The sequence below is a fragment of the Dermacentor albipictus genome, chromosome 5 (genome assembly GCF_038994185.2).
Source record: "Dermacentor albipictus isolate Rhodes 1998 colony chromosome 5, USDA_Dalb.pri_finalv2, whole genome shotgun sequence".
Classification (NCBI taxonomy): domain Eukaryota; kingdom Metazoa; phylum Arthropoda; class Arachnida; order Ixodida; family Ixodidae; genus Dermacentor; species Dermacentor albipictus.
Genome location: NC_091825.1, coordinates 2508052 through 2523242, shown reverse-complemented (window position 1 = coordinate 2523242; position 15191 = coordinate 2508052). Strand labels below are relative to the sequence as shown.

Genomic DNA, 15191 nt, shown 5'->3' with positions numbered 1-15191 from the left:
TAAACCTCACTTTCGTCTGTTGGATTTAGAAACATTGAATCCTCTTGTGTGTCGCTCAAAAAACGAGATACGCCTGGTTTAAACTGTTTCCAGCCTCACAGAAGTGTTTGTTGAAGGCATTAGCAAGGGATGAGCCAGCTATTTCCTTGCCGTCGATAACCAGGCTCATAATGGCTTGAGGCTGACTACTTCGGTTTAGGAGAGTATTTAACTGTCTCCACTTTTCTCTAGGGCTGTGGGATTGATGTATATTGAATAGATTGTTATAATAGGCAGTCCTGGATGATTTAAATGTCCTTGTTTAAACGATTTATAGCTGGCCAAAAGAAATATGCGAAAAAAAATTTTCAATTAGGAGCAATCTACAAAAGAAGCAGTGTACAATGTCATGCATTGATGCCATCAGTGCTGAGGTATGCGTGCGATGAGTCGGCAAAACGAAGCTCACTCCTTCAGCTGCCGTCTTCTGTCGAGTGATGTTCTCCTGATGATTTAATCTCTTAATACTCTCTCTCTTTCCTGTTCAGAATAAGCAAATTTTAGCTTCAGATTTGCAAACATTAACAAATGCAGTTTTAAAGAATTATAAGGTTTTGTGCATTGTACTTTGAATTATTTGCAGCTGTGGTGCTTTGTGGTATGAATCTGCTGTCATGTGTTATGGCTTAGGCCTGCAAAAAAGCTTTCGCCTTGTGTACGTTTGGTGTATGCTGTGATCTGGTATATATATCTAGGCTGGCATTACTCTTGGGGTGTACACATCATTAGCAGCCAGAGTTTGAAGTGGAGGCCTCTAGGTTTAACATTCTAGTAAAGACTAACTGCAATGAAAATTTGGGCCGCATAAAAACCCTAGTTAAGGTAGTGTAAATATAGAGCAGCCTCCGTGGAAAGTTTTACGTCTGAAATATAAGTAGATGCGTCATGAGAGGCTCACGCTTTTGATACCAAAACTGAATAAAATACTAGAGGTGTGAGAATACTAAAATATTCAATTTTGAATTGAATAGCAAACGTTTGAATATTTTGATTTGCAAATCGAGTAGCTAGTATTTGATTTCTCGAATATGTATTTGGGTTTTCAATTATTTGATATATTCGGTGAATGACCCAGCCATCGTCAGTGCCTTGACACGCAGCGTTCCCTCGGGCATGCAATCTATTGGTATAGGGGTTGGCCAGGTAGACCAGACCAATTGAAACAATTCACACTACATGAACAGAGGGAACAACAAAAGCAGCACGTGTGGAAAGCATGGAAGTATGTGTAAAGATCAGACCAATTACCCAACAGAAGACATGCCGATCATGTTGTACACAGAAGTTCCCTGTTCACGCACATGCATTTCAGAGCTCTCTGCCTACATGCGAGCGTACAGATAAAACTTGGCACCGGTGCTTGCTGTAGATGCACGGGTGGTTGACCGCAGGCCCGAACGCCACTTCAGTGTCCGTCAATCTAACCTGTACCCACGATCTGCCGACTGATCACTGGTGAGCCACCCATAGGAACATATTAGTGACAGTTTACGATTGGCTATCACCTCGTTCAGACAAAGCATTTCCTCTTGTGTCATGTCTGCCATGCTGCAATATGTCATGTTAACTCAATATCAACTAGCGCAATTTTTGTTCTGCTCAGCTAACTTTTCACATAGAAGGGTTGAGGCTATGACAGAATGAATACTAACGATGCTGTTCCCATAACAGTTGACTACACTAGCACAACTGTGATAATTAGCTCCTTATAGTGACCCAGCTGCTTTCAGAGTGACAAAAAAAGCATGTCTAGGGTTTGTGGCAGAGATGAAAAGATTGTACATAATGTTGACATAATCAAACACAGTGTTAACAGTTCGACTGCTAAGTCTGGTTTTAAATCGAGCTCGGAACACTAGATGAAGCAATGATCTGTGGTTAAACTCGTGTACAACTGTTGTTGCCCTCCAAGTGATCAAAAATTTTGATCCATAGTGCCACTGATAATAAACACATCATGCCTTTCTTTCTTTGATATGTGTCTTCTGTATTTTATTAATGTCTGGACTCTTTTTCAGTTTGTGGTGCAACATATGAATGTTCGTGCAATCTTTTTCTCCATTGAGTGGAACAGTGGTTGTCGTCACTGCATGCCACATTCTGCAAGTTGTCCTCGACATTTACTCGGTGTGGTGTGTCACACTGTGGTGTGTCTGAGCACGTGGTTACAGGTTTCATTCCCAGCTATGGATAGTTTGGCTTTATGCAGGTACACTCATGTGCCAAGCTGTGGATGCACATTGTTAAGCTGGGGCAGTAGGCATTAGTCCCGAACCCGCCACTGGGACCCCGACAGTCATTCGGCCAGTTACTGTGCAACCTCGCTGTGACGCAGTTGAAACGATAGGGGAAATTGCGTTGTCATAACCATTAGACCTCATTGTAACCATTGTCCGCCCTCACAGCCAACACTGTTGGGGCCCGGGGAGGAGGGTTACCACAGGACAAGGTGAAGCTAATGCAACACCACTGCATAACCATGAAAGACATGAAAAAGTTCGCATACCTATTAGTTTGTTCTTTTGACAAACAATTTATCCTTCCGAGTCTTCATGTCCTCGAAGATTGCTCAGCCATCTGAGTGCTGCGTGTCTGTGCTTTCGCGCAACACTGGTTCAGTACACAAGTGAGCAAACAGATGCTGCTAAAGAACAGCAAGCAAAGCAGAATTGTTATACTAGTGAGATTCATCAAAGCTGAAAGCATAAAAGCAGGCATTTAAAACATACGTGCAGCAGTTAATCACAACAGTCGCTAGGAGTCGGATGGCACAGCACATACTGCAAGCCACGTACTCGGCTGTTTCATTCTGGAACCTAACTTGCCAGCACTCGTTCAAAGAGCTGTGTAAGCACAACTTGGTGGCAGTGGGAGCAGGCACAGTTGCTGCTGGTGGTTCGGCACTTTTCCAGAGGCCACCACACACGAGCGTTGAACTGCCGCATCAAGCGAGTCACCAGCAGCACTATTTGCTGCTCTATTTTGGCCTAGCTGGCACTCTCGCAAATCTTCATTGGGAACTAAGCAAATTTTTGTCTCTTTGCTAAAGTTGAAGACTGGGCAAGCTTGTAGCACACTTCCTACTGGAAAGCGCATTGAATTACGAAACACAAAAGAAAAGAGACATCAAGGAAAGGATTTGAGCTCGCCCATTGCTATTGAGTGCCTCGCATGTTTTGCAGTTTCAAGCTGGTTGACATATCCCAGATGAGCACTGCAGACGATATCAACGGCTTCTTTGCTTCATGTTTCTTTCTGCACGAATTCGTTCAAGTCAATAAACAATAAACAGACCTGTTACCACATCCGTAGTATGCATGCCCCTGACCTTGCCAGTAGTCGCCTTTCCTTGGGGAATGCTTAGGATAATTGTGAAATTTTAGTGCACATTAATTAGGGGAAATGAGTGCCTCTTCCACTCTGCTTCCAACTTCTATGGCTCCTTGTGAGAGCAGTGCTGTTAACCCCCTTTTCTGCCACTGATGAGCTGAGCTCTTCGATGGCCCTCTTAATTTTTTACCAATGCTATGGACGAGCTGGTTTCATCTCAGTGGTTCGTCATACTCCTGGTAGATAGGGGCACACAATTCGTGGGGCAGCACCAGCAGGAACAAGTTTATTCTGACAAAGGAGGTAACACATATTGGCCAACTGGAGTCTCCAAAAATAATTTGGCCATCTTTGGTAAACATTCGGGATGATAGCATGTCAAGGAAGGGGTTCATGTGTAGGCATTCTAAACCCACACTCAGGCTACTAGTGGGGTGACTTCCAGGGTATAAACAAATGGGGATCTTTGCCAAAGCATGGTCAATTGCCGAAAAACTGAGCAGTATTGTGTGTGCAAGATATTGAGGTTAATTGGCACAGTCGTAATTAATAAAACATCAATTACTAGAAGAAGGGCACACCCTTAGACACCTCTGGCCAAGTGGAGCACAGTCATTCACAGCCCAGCAGTCACTCTCACCAGGACAACCCTTCACTGTCTTAGGTTGGCGGGTAACCAAATGGCACCATTGTCGTTAGTGATGTCGTGGGGTCATGCTGTTAACTGCTTTGCACAGCAGATGGCAGGAGGATGTTTTTTTGCCACAGCTAGGAATTAAACCTGCAGCCTTGTGCGCAGCAGTAAAAATGCCACAGAGCAGTGGACATTTAATCAAGCGAGTAACACATTGCCGAGGCAAACAAGGTCTAATAATGTCTATGTAATAGGTACCTATACATTGAACATGAATATAGAAAGTTAAAGGAGGGGCCCAATTTTTATTAAAGCCAACAAACAAAGGCACCAAAGTCAACATAAGGAAAATTACTTGTACATACTTATTGAATTAAAGAAATTGTGAATTAATGGCAATGAAACTGGACGAAAAAAACAACTTGCCGCAGGTGGGCAACAATCCCACGTCTTCACATTACACGTGCGACGTGCATGATACAATTTCCCCTGTGTTGTCCTTGGTGTCTTTGTTTGTTGGCTTCTTATGATGTGCCTATACATAGATATGCAAAACCAACACAACCAGATTACCATCCTGACGCCTAATACTGGCTCTGCGATGTGGCGGCCACTATAGCCTGGTCACCTACTTTTTCAGTTCTCTTTTCTAGCAGTTCCATGAAGCAGTAGTGCTTCAATAGAAGCCAAAACTTTTTGAGCTGCTTACTTTCGTTTTTAATGAATCATTTATGAGCAGCCTGCAGTTGTTTTAGTTTATATTTACTCGCATAATGATCACACTTTCATGTGAAAAAAAAATTGTCGCAAATTCAGGGGTGCGATCATTACGTGGGTTAAATTTTTCGTGAAAAAAAAAACAAATTTTTTTCGTCCCCATTTGCAGCGGGATGACAACAGGTCAACAACCGGGTGGCTGCCGCTGTAACAGTGCGGGACATCAAAGCAAAAATGGCGGCAGGCAGAGCAAGACGAACACACCGAACGCAAATTTTTTCTTCTCATAAGTACATTACATGCATTGAAACAGTTTCTTCCTTATCAGTAATGAATAATATCATAAATATTGGCAAGTTTGCAACAATAACATAGCCATGTTCACTTTGAGGGGACAGAAACAGAGATGGGCGCGCTTAGCTGCCAGTGACATCGAAACATGTGGCGGGCACGCTGCGGAAACTGCGGCATTTGTCTTCACTGTTATTCTAATACGGCACATTTTCGCTAAGGGTGGGCAAATATCTTAGCAGTATTACAAGCGTCGGCGTATGAATAGGGTACACTTCTAACGTATCAGTGTAAACATGGCGACTATTGTTGCTGCTCGCGATTTGTTACGTGCCCACAAGTTCAGACGAGAAGAATCGGAAGGCACCTTTTTTGTTGTTGTTGACCACAACCACTATAAAGCCTACGAATAATAAAGCCAAGGCAAGTTTGTTTGTCGCTTTTCTTTTTGATGGAAATGCGGAAAGTGATGAAAGAAATAAAATGGGGCATCTGCTTAAATGTTTGGTGCGTGCAGACCGCTTGGTATGTCTTGAAGAGTCGTTCGCGCAGCATTCGACAGATGGTAAGTGCGATCATCATTAGCTAGACTTGGCACACAACATATCATTGCAGCAAGTTCGGGGTCGATCATTACACGGGAAATTTAAAAAAAATAGAATTTTGGCAACAAAATTCAGAGGTGCGATCATTACACAAGTGCGATCATTATGCAAGTAAATACGGTAGTTTGGTAACATGGCACAGACTGGGCTTCATGTGCTGTGGAATTATGGTGTGATGTCGCCTTCTGTCTGCAGAATGCACCAAAATGAGCTTTAAAGGCTACCTTTGCTGTGGTGATGCAATGTTAACTTTGTAATTAGTCACTCGAATGTGTTTTGTGGCTGTACTGCTTGTAGGCCCGTGCTTGTATCTGTCATGCAAAAATGTGTCTGTGCCCCACGCACCTGCAATGAAGACTTACGATGTGCACCACTGCTAGAGAACGTCTGGCAGCGCATTCAAAGTTTTTAAATCAGTTTTACATTTTCATTTTGGTTTTTATTTTGAGCTTAGGGAAACACATTGAATCATGTGTATTGCATTTTCCAGTGTTTACATTGAGTCAAAGCAGTGTAGCTATCTATACTTATGTATGCAAATTTACTGCTCTTGTACTTCAACTTCACATGAAAGCTGTCAAATATGTGCAGCTTGATCATATTGGGTCATCAATCATTGCACAGTTTTGATTTGTGCATGCTTTTTATTTGCACTTGGAAGTGCTAGCCTGTGCATTCCACAAACTCATGTGTGATATGGAAGAGGGATAGTATATATATATATATATATATATATATATATATATATATATATATATATAGTTAAGATGAGCATGTCTATTCTTGCTGCTCGAATGACATGGCGCTGGGCTGTGGTGATTGAGCATTGGGCATATGTATGTCACTTGTCATGTCATTACTCTATGTTTCTACAGCTGCTGTATTATTTATTCTGAATGATTCAGCTCACATTCTACAATGCATTGTCGCAGTAAGACATGCTGCGCAGGATGTGAGACTGCACAATAGGGTCCACTTGCTGTTGGTTGGAGTCATTGTAGAACCTAGTCGCTCTGGGTGAGGCTAGTGTGTGGGAACATGTTGTGCTTGCTCTGCTAATCCAAACTCCGCAACATTCTTCCAAAAGACACAGTGATGTTCAGACAACAATTGATTGAACTTATTTGTGTGAGATGGTTTCTTAGAAACACTTTTATAGATTTTATGTGATCATGTCCTTGTGGGCTGCCTCATCCACTTTTTCATTACCTGTTATACCGCAATGTCCTGGAAGCCACTGAAATGCTATCACATGTCCGGCATTAGATTCCGAGTGGTGTAGGTATGCTATGTCCTGGACCAAAATGTGATTGCATGATTTAGTGCTTTTCCAGCAAGGCTTTGCAATGCTGCTTTCAAGTCTAAGATTGTCCATTGTTGTTGAAGCTGCCGTAGTATGTATTTTTGCACCTGTTTTATCGTGTACAGTTCAGAGCTCAAACGATGTTGATGGCGTTACTCGCTCTAAACACTACAAAAATGTCTGGCCAGTGGAAGGGACGAAAATACCGCAGGAAGAGCTACGTTGTGTACAGGAGCCGTCAGTAAATATAGTCTTCGTAGTGGAGTAGTTGACGCTCAAGTTGTAAGACGTGCACTTCCATTGAATATGGAACAGTAACTCGAATACTTGAATATATTTAGAAGTTAGAAGGGCCACAGTGAGAACAAACCACGGGAATTCTTCGACTCGGTAAAGTACTGTAAAATGTGGAGCTATGTAAGATGGAAAAAGATTGTCACAATGATCACAAAGAAATTGCAGGCCACTATAGGTGTGTTCAAAAAGATACTGTTGAAATAGCGCGCCCACCGCCAGAGGGAGCGTTCTGCGGCTACTGAGCGTACGTAGCGGCAGGTTTAGACAACAAGCTGTCATTTACCATGTATCGCTCCGACCTTTAGTTGGTGGACTACAACCGCTGAAGTGAGCAGGTGCGCAAGCTGTTCGTCGGGTTAGTGTCAAAGTGACAATGAAAGAGCTTGAAGAACAACATTTGTGTGCAAAATTTTGCTACAAAACTTTGAAAACCTTTCAGAGCGAGATTTCAATTGCTTAGTCAAGAAAACGAGGAGGACTGTATGAGCCGCATGTAGTGCAATGAGTGGTGTAAGTGTTTTGAACATGGCGGAATGTCGATCGATGACGGTTCCAAGCCTGTACGACCTTCCACATCAACAGATAATGACAATGTCAAGAAAGTTCGTGCTATGATTCGTGAAAACTGTCGTTTAACTGTTCGAAAAGTTTCTGACGAAGTGGGCATCAGCGAGCAATTTTACCATCAAGTTTTGAGTGACAAACTTGAGATGCATTGTGTCAGTGCAAAATTCATGCTGCGTTTGCTGACTGCCGATCAGAAATAGACCCGTGTTGAAATCAGCCAGGAACTGCTTGCCACTGCCAATGACAATGAAAACTTCCTTGACAAAATCATAATAGGTGCTAAGACGTGGGTTTATGGCTATGATATTGAAACGAAGGTGCAGTCCATTGCAATGGGTGGCAAAGGGTCTCCTCGTCCAAAAAAGCATGGTCAATGATCAAGGTGATATTGGTTGCGTTTTTTTCAATGCAATGGCATCGTCCATCAGGAACTTGTACCATACAGTCATATGGTAAACAAAGAAGTCTAGCAGGAAATTCTAGTGCGTTTGAAGGATCCTGTGTGTAGTAAGGGACCTGGATTGTAGGAAGACCAGACTTGGATGTTGCATCATGATAGTGCACCGGCTTACGCGTCGCTCCTTTTTCCCAGCTATCTAGCAAAACATTACACTTTTGTTGTGTCCCATCCACCATATTCTTCAGACCTAGCCCTAGCAGACGTTCCCTGTTTCCCAAACTTAAAACCACATTGAAAATACATCGTTTCCAAACCACAGAGGAGATTCAGGACAATGCAACAACAGACCTGCGTGCCAGCCCAGGAAGTGTGTGCCAGGAGGCTTTCCAAAAATGGATGAAACAATGGGAACAGTGTATTGCCGGTAGAAGGGACTACCTTAAGGGGGACAGTGCTTAAAATGTTGTACAATAAGCAATAAAGATGTTATAGGAAAAGTTGGCTTTTTTATTGAACACACACCGTACACTCAGTGACAACCTAATAATTACACAGAAGCTCCACCCGCAAAACCAGAGTGCATTTGCCCTCTGCGCCTCAGCTCTCTGAGGCGCAGAGCTCAAGAGAGATGAAGCAGGACTTTGATTTGGGCGAGTTGGCTCATAGTCAGTTGGAGAATGCAGCGCAAAGAACACAGGGACAAAGAAAACACGGAACAATAGACGAGGACTGTCTAGTGTTCCGTGCACAAAATATGTCTATAAGGATGTGTGATCATGCCAATAAATAAGTTTGAAGTCTGTGCCCTGTGTATCTAATTTCTGCAGTTATTCCTTGTCTCATGTGCTGATTCACCTACTATACAATAACTGGTACTTCAGTTCATCGGTTCAGCAAAGTAATTTTCGACTACATCCACTGAGAAAATGCTGCAAAATTGGCGTAATATTGCTAGCATGGTCAAAAATAATTAAGACTGTAATCAATGAAAGTGTAAAAAAGAAATTATGGGGTTTAATGTGCCAAAACCACAATGTGATTATGAGGCACACCGTAGTGGGTTACTCCGGATTAATTTTGACCACCTGGGATTCTTTAACGTGTACCTAAATTTAAGTACACCGGTGTCTTTTCACTTCACCTTCATCGAAATGCGACTGCCGTGGCCAGATGTATAAAAACCATTAAAAAACTAATTTTTGAAGTTATTATTATGAGGTCCCTAAATAATATATAAACCAAATAGTGCAAGCTACATTATAACACAGAATCCTGAATGCTGGTGCACCTCTGAATAACAACTGCGGTGTGCATGCTACTCATCTTGTATACAATTTGATTACTTCCTGTATTTCTTTTTTTAGTTATGCACATTACTTCACACAGAATCCACTCAGCTACTTCTGAAACTTCTTAAGCTCTAAAAATAAATTATAGAGCTAATCATTTCAAATTAACACAGAGGTTATGAGGGGCACTGTAGTCACAAACTTTCCTACAGAAATGTCTAGAGAGAACTCTGACACTATTGTCTCTAGAAGCTGCAAGTACGGTAGTTCAGCCAGAATGGGAATGACAGTGTAACGACTGGTAGTACATAGATTTGCATAAACTTTGTCCTTCTGACTTCAAATGGCTTTGTGACTTGACGATTTTATCATACTCAACAAAACATTACTTTATAAATACAATTCACAATGGTTATGCATTTGAAAAAAAAAACGTATTTGCTTGCGGTGTTTAGAAAACTAGTGAACTTGTATGATTGCGTGGACATTTAGAAGTGCCATAAGCAACACCACAAGACTATTTAAAGCCACAAGCAGAAACACTAGACAAATACATGTACTGCCCAAAGTTCTCATGGCAGCTGAATGATTGCAGCACTACAGTTCCCTCTAGCAATTCTTGTCGGAAAATATGGCTGTAGTGGGGAGGGCGCCTGATTAATTTCGAACACCTGGGTTTCTTTAAGGGGGACACAAGTCATGGAACATAAGTACATTAACACTCAGCCCTTCAGCAGTGCAACTGCTGCAGCCAGCATCACACCTGTAATCTCATGCTGACCTTATAACCTTAAATTCAAGTAGTTTACTTTTAGAACAGAAGTACCACATCTCCCAACAAAAGACATAAATACATGCTTATCAAGCACATAAACCATGTCTGCCGTGTTCGTCCTTTCTTCATCTTGTGTTCCATCAATTTTGCGTTGTTCCCCTACTTTCGCACCATGAACCAACTATAGTCCAAGCCACAACCCTAATATAAACCATAGTATCATGTAATAGTGCATCATCTTTCTGAATCATGACGGGGCCAACTGTAGTTTCCCTGTTTGAACTCAGGAAAAATGAAAAAATAGATATGGCTTGTAGGCAACCATCCCTAAATTGATTTCAATAAAGTTATTTAAAAAATTATTCATCTCATCAACTTAATTTTTTTAATAGACTCAAATATTTTTAACACTTCTGAAAGGAGTCTTTTTTGTCACCATGATGTGCCTAATCAAACCTACAGGGTCTTGCTTAACACATCCACTGTGATGTCGGTTACTCTCCCTGTACATAACTGAACATGCTGGTAATTGTTAGTGTGCAGAAGCAACAACATTGTAAAATATAAATGCATACAAAAATATTCATGTTACATTTCATTACAAATGGCTTGAAGAAGATGTAGCTGCGCAGAATTTCGGTTACTCATTAGAGACTGTGTGGATATGTCTGCAAAGTGCTTCATAGGCCATGGATGGCCCATGTTTGTACCTACCATTGGAGCTCTGATATCTGCACTATTCCACGTAATCCAACAGCAAAAATTTAACTGTTTTTGACTGGAACACAACAACAAAACAGCAGCAAACAAATGGTATCCTAGTACACCAGCCAGCAGAGTGTGGTACAGCAAAGTAGCAGCTGAGGTGTTCTCCCAACATGCTTGCACGAATACACCAGTAATATCTGACATAGTCCAAGGAGGATTGGGCGTGCTTACAGCTTTGAGACAATTTGGCATGATGGCTCTTCAGTATTTTTACAATGGGTATGAAGAGACATGCGGGAAGTGTTTCTACATGCTGTAGAAAGCTGATGAAACAGCATGCCAAATTCATAAACATTGGTCAGAAGTGAAGTTTATTGACTCCCAAGTATCCTATGACAATGATAGCCGGAATTTCCTATAAAAATTCACAACATATCTGAAGTATTGGCCGCAATAAAGTGTTTCCTTTAATTCAATAAATGCTTGCACCTCTCCATAAAGCATCGTATATAATTTGGTGATGGCCTATACAGAGCAATGTGGGTTACCAGTTAATTAAGCAGCGTAGGTACAAAACTCTTCAATGTAATTCGAATTAGACATACAAAACACTAACTACAAGCACAGTGGTATGAGCGTGTAATAAAACTGCAGTGTTCAGAGTCTTTATGTAAAAAGTTATCGAGCTCGATCGTGTTCGGAAGCGGCCGTATGAAGCCGGTATAACTCATGTGATAAAGTGTGAAAGGCTGGAACATATGGGTTCACATGCGTAGCTGTGATTATCTTACTTCACTGGGAGTCACGCGCGGTTGACGAGACCGCATTTAAATGCTGCTTTGAGCTTTGAGAGCACCGATAAACATTACAACCGTGGTCGCACTGTGTTAACGAACACGAAGACGCGCGACATCGTCTGTCGCCAATCTACATGACATACAAACAGTGCACATGAAAAATGCGCATTAGGACCACACAAACATCGAAAGCAAACATCACTAATAGAGGGAATAAGCTAAAGACAGACAGACAGACAGACAGACAGACAGACAGACAGACAGACAGACAGACAGACGGACGGACGGACGGACGGACGGACGGACGGACGGACGGACGGACGGACGGACGGACGGACGGACGGACGGACGGACGGACGGACAGACAGACAGACAGACAGACAGACAGACAGACAGACAGACAGACAGACAGACAGACAGACAGACAGACAGACAGACAGACAGACAGACAGACAGACAGACAGACAGACAGACAGACGGACGGACGGACGGACGGACGGACGGACGGACGGACGGACGGACGGACGGACGGACGGACGGGCGGGCGGACGGACGACACGGACGGACGGACGACACGGACGGACGGACGGACGGACGGACGGACGGACGGACGGACGGACGGACGGACAGACAGACAGACAGACAGACAGACGGACGGACGGACGGACGGACAGACAGACAGACAGACAGACAGACAGACGGACGGACGGACGGACGGACGGACGGACGGACGGACGGACGGACGGACGGACGGACAGACAGACAGACAGACAGACAGACAGACAGACAGACAGACAGACAGACAGACAGACAGACAGACAGACAGACAGACAGACAGACAGACAGACAGACAGACAGACAGACAGACAGACAGACAGACAGACAGACAGACAGACAGACAGACAGACAGACGGACGGACGGACGGACGGACGACACGGACGGACGGACGGACGGCCGGAGGGACGGACGGACGGACGGACAGACAGACAGACAGACAGACAGACAGACAGACAGACAGACATACAGACAGACGGACGGACGGACGGACGGACGGACGGACGGACGGACGGACGGACGGACGGACGGACAGACAGACAGACAGACAGACAGACAGACAGACAGACAGACAGACAGACAGACAGACAGACAGACAGACAGACAGACAGACAGACAGACAGACAGACAGACAGACGGACGGACGGACGGACGGACGACACGGACGGACGGACGGACGGACAGACGGACGGATGGACGGACGGACGGACGGACGGACGGACGCACGGACGGACAGACGGACGGACAGACAGACAGACAGACAGACAGACAGACAGACAGACAGACAGACAGACAGACAGACAGACTCACTTATAAAAAAAACTAAACTAAAATTGGCACGTATAACCCCTGTTCACAAAGGTGGAGCCGTCAGTGATATAGCAAACTACCTACGAATATCTGTTCTGCCCATCTTACCCAAAGTTTTCGAGAATGTCATTCATACATGGCTCAAACACTTTCTTACTAAATACCGCGTTGTGAATGATTCACAATACGGCTTCCAGAAAGGGAAACCTACCGAAATGGCGTTATTACTAATCAAGAATGACATTCTTAGCAACGTAGAAAGCACTTTTTACTGCGGGATTGTTCATTGATTTAAGAAAAGCATTTGATTGTGTAAATCATATTATTCTGCTGTCAGAACTGCATGACTACGGCATACGTGGCGTCGCCCATGATCTCATAAAGCACTATCTTCACCATAGAAAACAGTGTGTGAAAGTCGATGGCTTGTCATCTCCGACCACTGTGGTAAAACATGGAGTGCCTCAGGGGTCGATTCTAGGGCCCTTATTGTTTATACTTTATATCAATGACTTATGTGATGTGCCGAATTCTCCCAAACTGGTCATGTATGCTGATGATACTAATATTTTCTTTTCCGCACCAACTTTAGCCCACCTAAACACAACAATAAACAATTACTGAATTAACCTTGAACAGTGGTTGAACTCTAACCGATTAACCTTAAACATTAAAAAAACTAAATATATTATTTTTAAGCCTCTCAACAAACAAAGCCATTTCGAACTCACCCTAAACTTTCAAGGAATGGCCCTGCAACGCATTGCATCTGAAAAAATTTGGGGGGGTGGGGAGTTTGGTTCGAAGAGACAATGTCTTGGAACATGCACGTTACTAAGCTCACGATTGAATTAGGCAAATCAATTGGTTGCCTCTACAGACTGAGAGAATTAATTCCAATTAGACTAAAGAACGCAATATATTATGCTAATTTTTACTCACGTGTTTTATATTGCACTTTAGTTTGGGGCACTACAACAACCACCAACTATAACGAACTGGAATGGCTCCAAAAGAAGCTATTAGGAATCTTTGAGAACTTTAATGAACACCCCGGCCTATTACCCACTGGTTCCTTATTCATTAAACATAATATGCTTAAAGCGTTTAAATTATATGACTATAAACTCTCTTTATATGTATAAAAATAAACTCCCACACAATACAGAACATACAGAACTACAGCATACGTAACACGCTAATACCAGTGCCGCGTACATGTACAAATTATGGTATATCTGGGCTGGGTTATTGCATACCAACACTATACAACCTCTTAAAATTAATTTCAGTGCCCCACTCAGCACGTTTGAATCGGATATGCATGATTACCTGATGAAGCAATTAACTCTTCTCCCGACTGCTACATTTCCTGCACTGTTTCTGCATTCTGTGATAGTGTCCACCGTGTATGCTTCACCTGTATGAAACAAGTTCATTTCTTCTCCATAATGCCTGTATGTATTTACAATTGTTCGAATTTGTGAAATCCACTGCCTGCTGCTCCCCGTAGGCCCCCAGGTGCCGTCAAGCTGTCTGCAACAGCTTTTTGCCTGGGGACCCCCAACTAGGGTGTTGGAAATAAAGTGGATTCTGATAATTCCCGATTTCTGTGCTAAAGTGAAGGCTTAGGTTTGTCGCTGCGTTGCCACAAACATACACAGAGTTCACGTGAAAAAGAGGGTGATTACGGAGATGAAGAGGCGCTATTTTCTGCAGCAATGAATGAATGAATAAATGAATGAATGAATAAATTTACAAAGAAAATAGAGCACCGAGTACCGGGAGAAGCACGTCTCAGCACATTGCGAAAGGGGCGAAGGACATCAAGTGAAAAAAAGAGAACAGTCCTGGCAGGCGAAGTCCCAAATAAGGGTCTAGGAATACAAGAGGGTGTTGGTGAAAGAAGTTGAATTCCAGTGTAGATGTGTCATGTGGCAAGCAAACGATTGCAGTCACCACCTTACATCCGTCCTTTGTTGTGGCATAGGCGCCCACAGTTCATGGTAATAAACGCTTCCTGAATACCATTCTTGGCAATTATTTCGTCATCGGCCATACCTCGTTGCGTAT

At 43.1% G+C, this 15191-nt stretch overlaps 1 protein-coding gene across 4 annotated transcripts in view; it reads left to right on the top strand.

Moving 5' to 3' along the window:
- Positions 1-5221, top strand: part of qtc (quick-to-court) — a 245883-nt gene extending 240662 nt beyond the window's left edge. For 2 of the 4 annotated variants that reach the window (XR_011514354.1, XM_070538194.1), the window contains exon 10: positions 4890-5221. The gene's annotated coding sequence lies outside the window, so the exon portion shown is untranslated. Of the gene's footprint in view, positions 1-1351; positions 1495-4889 lie in introns of all 4 variants that reach the window. The other 2 variants (XR_011514353.1, XR_011514352.1) reach the window with 2 other exon arrangements.
- The last annotated feature ends 9970 nt before the right edge of the window (positions 5222-15191 follow it).